Source organism: Syzygium oleosum, unplaced genomic scaffold, assembly GCF_021117445.2.
Source record: "Syzygium oleosum isolate NSW1041296 unplaced genomic scaffold, Sole_v2.1 Sole_v2.29, whole genome shotgun sequence".
NCBI classification, from domain to species: Eukaryota; Viridiplantae; Streptophyta; class Magnoliopsida; order Myrtales; family Myrtaceae; genus Syzygium; species Syzygium oleosum.
In genome coordinates, this window is record NW_026607513.1 from 2,916,155 (window position 1) to 2,927,644 (window position 11,490).

General features: G+C 40.1%; 1 pseudogene; it reads left to right on the top strand.

Moving 5' to 3' along the window:
• The first annotated feature begins 641 nt into the window (after positions 1–641).
• Positions 642–8,117, top strand: LOC115663352 (ankyrin repeat-containing protein BDA1-like; annotated as a pseudogene).
• Positions 8,118–11,490: the final 3,373 nt, after the last annotated feature.

Sequence of the window (11,490 nt, forward strand, 5' to 3'; positions counted from 1 at the left end):
TCTTTTGGATATCTCAGTTTGAGATAATGGAGGAACTGCTGCTAAGCTTGCATCTGCCTTTTCTTTTGAATCAGAAGATCTTGGATTGACTCCTCTGATGATGACATTCCATTGCATGTGATCAATTGATTTTATGAATGCCTTCATCTTATTCTTCTAGACACTATATTCCTTGCCATCGAAATATGGTGGTCTGTTGTTGCTCTGTCCTTCAATGAGCCCTGGAGTACCATAGCTAGCCATATAGATCGTTAGCTCAGAAGTAAGACACTTCAATAAATGAGCAACCAAGCTCTGATACCAATTGATGTAGCTAGCAAGGATCACCTAGAGGGGGGTGAATAGGTGATCTAAAACAATTTTAATAATTTATGCGGAAACAAAATAAACCACAGAAGAGTCTGAATAAAATTCAGATTCAAGACAGATTATATAGACGGTGCTCTTGATGTGCAGAATGTAAAGTAAGAGATAAGGGATAGAAAATCTGCACACATGTTTATAGTGGTTCGGCTTATAGCAAGCCTACGTCCACTCTCCCACGCTTACAGCCTACCGGCTGGATTTCACTATGTAATCAAGAGGAATTATAACTTCTGAGTGTTAACATTCTTGTGTATGATAGGGCTCTCTATCTCACACAATCACTCTTACAAAGTGTCCCTCAAGATCTTAATATTTTGTTCAGAACGACAAGAGAAATGATTGGAGTATACTCAGACTTTGGACTTGTTGATTCTTGATTCTGTACTCCTTCTGCTGCTCGTTGATCTCCTTAAATACTCCTCTACTTCCAAAACTAGCCGTTGGACAGCATTCAGAGGATCATCTTCCAATCTTCACCTTGGACAGATTTGTATAGAAGGATTGAGTAGCCGTTGGATAACAGATTCTGAATCCCGCTGATTCTGGTCGCCCATACAATCAGAATCTTGGTTTTCATAAGTAGAGCTTTGTCCGTTGTAATGCATTCCTGTCGTGATGTTTGATTGTCAATCAATTTGATTTAGATTGAGACAATCAGAACATTCCTTCTGTGAAATCCATGTCAGATCACTAGCTGTTGTGTTATGTTCTGAATTCTGCGTCTGAAGAAATTCTGCGTCTGTATCAGAAGAACTTCTGCGTCTGCGTCTGAAGAATTTCTGCGTCTGAATAATTTCTTCGTCTGCATCTGCATCTGAATAACTTCTGCTTCTGCATTTGAATAACTTCTGCGTCTGAATCTCAGAACTTCGATTATGTGGGTTTTCAAAAACAAACTTGACAGTTTGTAAAGTCTGAATAACTTTCTTCTGAGCTTCCAGAATATACAGACCTGGAATAAAATTGTTCAGAATAAGTATCAGATTTACAATAACATAGAAGGTTTTGTCATCTTCAAAATCAATAGGAGTTTTCCTCAACAAGTAAAGGTACTAATTTTAGCTTAGTGTTTGAGTCCTAATTTTATCGGTTATTAACTATTATATGAAAGTATCAACTTTTATTCGAGTCCACTTGCCACTGTTTATTGATAGCCACAAAATTACCAACTGTTCAAATAGTTCACAACATGCATTTCCGAACTTATCATTGGGTTAAATTTACCAGTTCTTATACGAAATTACCAATGTATTTCAAAATTACTAGTTCTCTTAATAACTTACTAACATGTATTTGTGGAATTTAAATTATAAACTTTTGTACGAAATTACCAACTTTATCAATCAGTTGTCAATGTTTATTTGATTTTTTTTTTGTGAAAAATTACCACTTGTTCCAATTATCTAAGGACATTTTTTTTGCGGATCTTAAAAATAAGTTAAAGCCACTCATTCTCATACAAAATTAGCAGCTCTTATTTGAGCTCACTTACCAAAGTTTATTTAATTGTTTCAAATGTACAATCTATTCCTATAATTTACCGACATCTTTTTTGAGGAGCTTATCAACTAGTTGTAGTTACCAAACACTTTTCAAAATTATTAACTCTTCAAAAAATTTGTCAATATTTATTGGTGAAGCCCGAGTAACACACTCTAGAACAAAGTTAAGATTCTTATTTGAGTTAGTTATCATCATTTATATGGTTGTTTCGAAATTCCAACTAAAGGTCGACTTTTGATGGTCATGGGATGAGATATTTAAGTTTAACTATCTAACCCTTGCCCAAAATAAACTAGTAGCTATGTAAAGTAATATTGCATTACAGTTTTGCGATACGTAGTTGTTCACGAGAGCATTCCTGAAACTCCCCAAAATAAACTAGTAGCTATGTAAAATAATTTTGCATTACGGTTTTGCAATACGTAGTTATAATTCTCGAGAGCATTCCTGAAACTTTTGGGTTAAACACTTTGAGATTAAAAGCAAGTGAACTAGTATAGCAGCCATATAACATTTGATTATGGAAGCTCAAACTGCCAATTACATTAACAAGGAGCAAGCGATGAAGATCCCACCAATGATTCACCAGTTTATAAATAAATTGTCAAATTTGCCGTGCACCCATGATTTAAAGAGCTTTATTTTCCGAGCTAATTCGATGTTTGACTCAAAACTCGAGATCTTTATTCTATAAACTGTTATAGTAACGAATAGAGGACTTGCCTCTATTTATTGAATTGAATTAAGAACCAATGCGAGGTCTTGAGCTCGAGGAGATAATCGTGTGCTTTGGTTTATAAGTGGACTCGTTTTAAATAAAGGAGGAAGCAGGTCTGGTGCTATTAACTCCTCAAATGTATGATTAAATTCTGCAAATAATTTTCTTTAGTTTGGGATTAGCAATATCAAGTAAGGTGTGACTGATTTTCTATTACCTTGGAAAGATTCGATGGGTTGATGGGAAGGAAGGGGCACTATTTATTTTCTTTGGTGCTTTATTCGCTCTTTATATACATGGAAAAATTAAAAAAGAGGAACACAAAATCACCATTCCTATGGAATCAAGCAAAGAATAATGCAACTTTAAAAATGAGTATGCATCGTGTTGCCTCAATTTGCAAGCATTGCATATATTCCAGCAAATCATAAGACATGCACCGTATCATAAACATTGTAATATCGTATAGCTGGCATATGTCAAAGTCATCCTGTGCTCATGTCAAGAAGACCTTATGGTCACACTTTGCAAGGCGATGAGGCACTAAATCCATATTCGCTATTGTTAAGCCCCGAAAATCACTTCGCTGTCTCGAAAAACACTTTACCTACGTTTAAGCCCCAAAACAGAATCGGTCCGTACACATGTACATCATGTCATGTCTCAAGATGTAGGTTGACTACGAGCATCAAATCGAAACCACAATACAACATGCTGCCATATATATCACCATTGTAAACAACATTCCATCCAAAATATTTCCAAACAAGATTGATCTAAGGCTCTAGAATATTAACTGCTTGATCCAGTTTTTAGAAAGAGCAAACCATACAGTACTTTACGGTTCGACTTCAACATGTGGGCCATAACACATTATAATTTTTCCTTCTCGATAAATCTTGTCGTGCAAATCTTGCAAAACATAACAAGAAGCGAATGAGCAGAAAGTGGAAAAAAAGAAAGAAAGAAATAGCAAAAGTGGGAAAGCGAGAGAGAGGCGCGTAAAATTACAAGTGTGACGATTTCCTGAGAATCTGACCATAGGCACTGGTCTAAGATATGTTGGGCCCCACTCACCACAACCTGTCATTGGGCCCACCTGTACATTGTTGACTCCCCTAATTAAATTTTGGTTGACCATGGCACTATATATGACTTTGCAAGTTCGCTAATTCCATCGACCTTTACCGAGCAAAAAAAAAAAAAAAAAAGAAAGCCCCTCTCCTCCTACATTTCCCTCCTCAAAACAATGGTCAACCGTCCCGCCATAGAAGAAGAAAAAGCGGATAGAGAGTCGCGGCTTCGACTAGCAATAGCAAATGATGATGTTGATGAGTTACATAACTTAATCGTGGAGGAGCAAGAGCTCTTAGATCGTGTATCTGAGGACCCCTTCCCAAATACTCCTCTACATCTTGCCGCGGCCAATGGAAAAACGCAAGTGGCCATGGAGCTGGGCATCTTGAAGCCGTCGTTCACTCAGAAGCTGAATTTGGAGGGTTACAGTCCCATGCACTTGGCTTTGCAACACAAGCATTATCACACTGTGAGGGCACTGATGGCCCTTGACCCGAAGTTGATCCAAGTCCGAGGACGATGCGGGATCACCCCTTTGCATTTTATAGCTGGGGAAAAAGGAGACAATGAACAAGAGAACAGGAAGCTCTTGGAACTCCTGAAAGAATTCCAACACGCTTGCGAATCGTCCATCAAAGACTTGACAAGCCGATGCGAGACCGCGGTTCACATTGCTGTCAAGAACCGCAATATCAAAGCATTCAGGGTTTTGTTTAAATGGCTTAAGTCGGTCGGTTGGATGGAAATCTTGGACTCGAAAGACCAAGATGGTAACACCGTCTTACATATTGCTATAAACATGGAGCAACTCGAGGTATAGTTCATCAATTTATGGTTGTTTGTGCTTTATTATTCAATTCTTAAATTCGACGCAAGCTAATCTAGGAACAAATGTTATAAGCAATGAAATACCATGGGTTGAAAATATACTGAGTTAGAAACATTCAGAGAGAGGTGATTTGAACGGGATCACTTTTTTTTGGTTTCTTATGATGTAGAGAAGAAGAGGAATTAGGAGGGATGGATATATACCTGTCAAATTGGTGGGTCGCGTTGGATTTGGGTTGACCTATATTAACCCATTTAACCCGTTTTGATTAATTTCCGTACAACTCAATTCTAGCGACCCTTACCCAACCCGACCCATATTACTAAAAAATTTCAATATTAAATCCAATTTAGAAAGACTTGTTTCTTAAATTTTTTAAAAAATATATATTGCTAAAACATTGTAGACAATTTTTATAATTTTAAAAAAATTGATTTTTAAATATTTTTATATTTTTTCTTTCTTTTTTATCTTCTACGTTTGGCAACCGGTGACGACCGATGACCAGTGGTGACCGGCAAAGACAGACGACCGGTGACCAGTGGTGACTAGTGACCGGTGATTGGCGATGACCGGTGGTGACCAATGATGATCGATGATTGGAGGCCAACGATGTCCGGTGGCTGGTGGTGACCAGCAATGACTAACGACTAGTGATCGGTGCTCGACAGCCGGTGACCAGCCAGTGACCCTTGCCGGATTTCCTAGAAAAAAAGGAAAAGAAAGAAAAAAAAATTAAAAAATTAGGGTTACTACCATGAAAAATTCTAAACTGGTATACATGTGACAAATTTATCCTACACTAATTTTCGACCACCAAAAACTCTAAATGGTACAGTGACAAATTTACCCTAAACTAATTTAATTTTTGATTACAAAAAATCCCAAACTGATACATTTGTGACAAATTTACCCTATGTTAGTTTCCGTTAAACTAGATTAATACTCACAAAAAACAACATACTGGTACACCTGTGATAAACTGACGGTAAAACTCCTAACTAGTATATCCATCAACTGTCACGTGTCATCCAACTTAGCAATTTGATGGTAAAATTTAACGAAAACTAACGGATGGTAAATTTGTCTCAAAAGTACCAGTTTGGGGGATTTTGTGGTCAAAAAATTAGTTTTGGGTAAATTTGTCATATGTATACCTATTTGAGGTTTTTTGTGGTATTAATCCAAAAAATTATGAAAAATCAGAACATTAAAAGAATTTATAAAATGATTTATCTATCTATGACTCACTTAACTAACCTGACCCATTTAATACTTATTAAATTGTTAACTAACCCATTTACGATTGACTTAAGCTTGTTTATTAAACTTAAGGCAACTCATTTATGATCTACATTATTAAATATGGGTTAAAATATGAATCTAGACCCATTTTACCACCTTTAGATGGATATCTCTCCTTCCCTCCCAATCTTCTACTTCCACTTCTCTTTTGAAAATTTCCCATGCACGAGGTCATTAGAGGGTAGACTCGACCTTTATATTGAATACAATTTTTACAGGTTGATTCATTCTCTTATCTTCTTTATTTTCCCAGTGATTACTCCGATCATTTTATTTTTCTCCAAATCATTCCATCCAAACATATAATAGACCTTTTATGGCATATGGGTTGTGAAAAATTAGCTCAACAAGTAGTTTTTTTCTCTTTCGACAAAAAAGTCAAGTACTCATGTGAAGATAGCGATGATATGAGTATTTGTAGATACTTTTTAATTTTTTTCATTTAATTCAATATTTACATATAGGCCTATTTGTAAATCCAATTAAGTATTGAAAATTAAAAATTTAGCACTGAATGAGATTAAACTTGTATGATAATCCTAATTAGTATTTGACTCAAAAGACCCAATGCAGTCAAAGACTCAAAACGCTAGTAATCAGTATAATTGATAGTAATCAAAATATTCCCCATTAATTGGTGCAAACCTATCAATAGTAATCGCAGTTATATTTGGTAAGCAATTAATCATATTCAATAATATGTTTCCAAAAGGTTTTTTATGTCTATGCACTTAAGGTAAGATTATCAATGCTAGCACTATTTTTTCGGTTTTATCAAAACAAACCCATAGTTTCATTTCAAAAACTGCTAGTGGGAAAATTATTTTATGGTCGTGATGCTTCTAATTTGAGTTCAATTTAATTGGCCTAACAATGTTTTGATTGGAGGGATATAGTTGTTTAGAGTTTATTTAGCAGAGAAAAAAGGAATGATGAAAATTGTTTCCCATCTAACCCCTGTAAAACTCTAGTTTTAGTGAGCTCTAAATCTAATTGGATGATTATGGAAGAATAATTTCCTTTCAACTCTTTCCATCATAGTCATTCCTACCTAGCACAGCAATAACTTAATTCATTCTTTTGCATTCTTTTATTTTTCCTATTGATTAGTAAAATTTCTTTTAAATCAGTCCACTTGACCAGATTGTACGAGATAGAAGCTAGGGAAATGGAAACTAACAAGGCCAATCAACACGACCATAAGATAATCACTTTGTGGATAGGACAATTACTCCCTGATCAATTGAATCTTATGCTTAAAGGATATAAATGTATCTGTATAAGATAGTCTTTCTCTTCGTAACGAAAAAAAACCCATCTACAAAATATAATTTAATTTTAAACCTTTCAATTGATGTAGTTAAGTCCCAAACTTTTATGAGAAATCATATTTACTGGGGTCATTACTTATGTGGATTCGCTTATGTTCCAACTTACTCGGGCAATTTCTAGTTATCGAGTAAATAATTTCTGGTGAAAAGACTAAATCGCAGTTTTTGAAAAGATTCTGGACTTCATTACATTGGTTGCAATGATTGCATTTGATAAATTAAATTTATTTAACAATTTTATCCCTTGTACATCGGTCGTTACATCACTACCATCATTCAAACTTGTATGGCATGAGCTCATTTTGTAACCTTTGCATTTCTTCCAGATCGTCAAGCTGTTGTGGACTGTGTGTAAGGATGAAAATCTTGCGGAGAGGTTACGCCGTGAAAGATATCTTGCAAAAATTCTACCAGAGTTTTTTAGCAAGAAGCTAACTGCCTCTGAGACGTGTGCAATAACTGCCTTTGAGAAGTGTGCAAAATTTTTCAGGGTAAAAAATGAAGCCACTCGCGAAGTAATCCTTGTAGTGTCTACCTTAATTGTGGCCGCCACTTACCAAGCTACTCTCACTCCTCCGGGAGGATACTGGCAGGATTCCTCTTCAAATCCCCGGCCAATTCCACTGTGGTTACCGCCAATTCCAGCAGCATTGCTTTTGGAAAACCTCATCAAGCCGGAGACATTATCCTGAGCAGTTGGAGACTGCCTTTGTACTTTATCTGCAATAGCATGGCTTTTTACGCCTCGATTGCCACAATCTTGGCCACCACTCTTCCACTAGAGGCCACTTCCATCGTTTACATCTCTATACCCTTTCTCTGCACTGCTTACTTCATTTCTTTATCGATCCAAATTCCTATACCCAATGCGACGGCAGTAATTTCCGTAGGGGTACTTTTTGAGTTCTCTTTGCTCGCCGCGCTGTGTCTCCTCTTGTACATGAAGATAAAGCACAGAAAGTTGTTGAACGAATCGATGGCACAGTGAGACGCATCCCAACTTTCCTACGATTGAAGGATTGAAAATAATTCGCAAGTATTATTTACTTTAACAATTCCTGTCGCGTGTGCATTTAATTTATGTTTCTTATCTTAAGGTTTGTAAGAAACACTCTTTTTATATGTTGTATGTAATGGACTCATTTATTAATTCCTCCGAAGACCTTTAATCTTGCTTGAATTCGGGACTCCGAGTAGCTTTTTCCTAATTTAACTTTATAAAATGACGCAGTGGAAAAGAAAAGCGCTGAGTCGCAACTCACAAAAAGGAACCCTTTTTCTAGAAATTACAACTCAAAAAAAAGAAATATTAAGAATATAAAAAAACCTAGCTAAACGTAAAAGAACAAATTGATCTTATGATATCTTCCCATCAAAGATAAGATATCTTAACACATTAAAAAAATTACAATAATAAAAACGATAATTTCAAATATTCTATACCAAATGAATGTCCTATATAAAGAAGAAAATATCGAATTTCATAGTCCTAAATTAATCAAATAAAAGACATAAATCCAAACTTGAGTGCCACACATCATTCTCCCTTCATTGAAAAGAAAGCTCGACCTCGGGTTTTTATAATGTTAGTTTATCTGATGAAGTATATTTGCTACAATCCTCTTAGAATTTAATACCACAACTGCAAAATCAATCAAAATATTCTTGCTCCAAGAAAACATCCCAACGAAACTTCAACATCGATCCATCAATTGATTGTTTAAGTTTCTGGGTATTATAAATCAATTTTGGATTGACTATTATTCTTTCCCTTTTCTATCGCTTCAAATTTCTTGTCACGCCCCGAACCCCAACGGGCTCGCGACACCCCTTCCACGGTCGTATTGAACGCGACGTCCCAGGACGCGTCGCCGACCCAAACGAAACACCCAACGATAAAGGCAAGCGGAAGCGAAATTAAATAACCCAGACAATAAATAATGACAAAGGGATAGCACTACCATAAAATCAATATACACATTTTATAAGAATACTTGGCAGATACAAACAGCAGAAACACGCTCATCAAAAAGGGGGTAAAGGCTGGGTAACCTACTTCACTATACAAAACGGGGGCAACCAAAAAGGTGGAATGAAACATCAAATGCCCAAAGTCACTCCCGGTCTCCGAACAGCACATGACGACTATCCGTCACTCCAGTCCTGAAAATGTTTAACAATGGGGGATGGGATAAATCTCAATAAGCAGACCCTTAAACCCCACATAGGCCAATGCGTACCCAGACAAGTCTCAACATGCGACCTAATCATCGACATACTATAATATACACAAACGTACTTACCTCACTTCTAATCATGCGCCAACTCTGCATATTAGTCAAATCACCATAAGTAATAATAGTCCATGAACACATCACAATCATTCGAGCGCCATACACACGTGCGTTCATCCAATTCAACCCAAACACATTTCACATGTGCATCCATCCAACTTTCACACGACCCGGGTCAACACCCCACAGGTCAGCCCTCCGATCAATCCGAGCTCTGTCCCGGGTCAACACCCCACAGGTCAGCCCTCCGATCAATCCGGGCTCTATCCAGGGTCAACATCCCACAGGACCTTTCAAAAATAAACTTTCACACGACCCGGGTAACACCCCTTAGGTTGGCAGCCCTCCGATCGATCCGGGCTTGTCAAGCATACACGCCACATAATTCAATCAATTCCATGGCATTCACACGTTCAAATATCACCCAAGTGTGTCCAGACAACCACAATGCAATTCACCATACTAGCACATTAAAAATAGCCACGATCCCACCAATTAAATTCACGTTTGCGCACCAACAAGCGGTCATCCGAAGGATGGCAACTACTTTGTCATCAAAACATCACTTGAACACCCAATTTCAAATATGGAATCAATCCATAAATCAAGCAATCATTAGCCACACTTAGCACGCTACACCGACACAATATATCCTACAATTCCACTCCAAAACTTGTTCATTAACAATCCATCGGACTAGCCATTATCACGGCTCATGACAAACCCTAACTCAGTCCTGAAACCAGCCACAATACGCCCATAAATCAGCCATTGTCACACACACATTGGGCACTAAATCAGCCCGCTAATCAAGCAACATTCGACCGTCACAACGCTCGCCATTTCCCACACATTTTAACCCACATTCCGCTCAATAGATTCACCAACATCGTCCCGCCGAACGAGCAATTGACTCAGCCAATAACAGCCACTAAACAAGCCTCTAAACCATCATAAATCACCCACTAATCCAGCCATGAACAGCCCATACGATCAGCCACCAAATTAGCCCTTAATCCGCACTAATTAACCCCTAAACGAGTCAAATAATACCCGAAGTCCTAGACGGAGCTTAGGGAGTCGCTTACCTCGGGCCTAAGCGAGAACAAGCCGAGCAAGGGTGGCGAGGGGGACCGGAACAGTAACGGCAGCAGCCTCGGCTCAGCCGCAACTCCGGCGAACGCGCGGCGGCTCACGGCGGCGACGAATGGACGGCTGCCACACGGGAGAGAAAGCGGACAGGGGGTTGAAGCAGGGGCGGCTGTTGGGCTCACGGCCGTAGGGCGGCTGTGCGACGGCGGGCCGGGCGCGGGAGGCTCGGCCACGGCCGGACAAATCCGCCAAGGCCGAGCCTGGGTGGCCCGGCCTGTCTAGCTTGAGCACAAATGTGGCCGTGGAGGCGGAGCGCTGGGAAGTCGGGTGGTGGCGGATGGAGCAGCGACGGCAGCCGGAACGGCGGCGCACGGCGGCTGGACGAGGCGGAGCCGAAACAGGGGAGACGTCGGGGAGGAGAGAAACATGGGGAAAAGGGAGGTGGTGGTGGCGGCCAAGGGGGGCAGCTGGGCGGCGGAGGTGGCTGAGGGGAGAGACTGGGTGGCGGAGGCGGAGCGGCGGTGGCGAAGCCAGGGGCCGAAACAGGGGAAGGCACCGGGGAAGAGAGAAACAGGGGAAGGGGAGGTCTCGCGGTGGTCGGAGGCGGCGGGCGGCAAGGCTGGGCGAAGGCCGGCGACGGAGGACGGGCCGACGAGCGGCCGGCAAGGCCGACGGACCGCGGCGGGCGCGGCGGCGACTTGCTGCTGCACGCGACAGGGAGGAGAAGAACAGCCAAGCCGGAGGAGGGGAAACGGCCGGATGGGCGGCGGCGCGGCTCGGTCGGGACAACGACGGTGCGAGGCGGACGGCGAGGGGCAGTCGGCGAGCTGCGGGCGACGGTCGGGCGAAGGAAGAAGCAAAAGCAGCGGCGAAGAGGACCAACAAAGAAGAAGAAGAGAAGAAAGAAAAGAAAAGGAAAAAGGAGGAGAGAGAAGGGGCAGGTCTGCATGGGCACAGGGGGGGAAACGTGCGCGG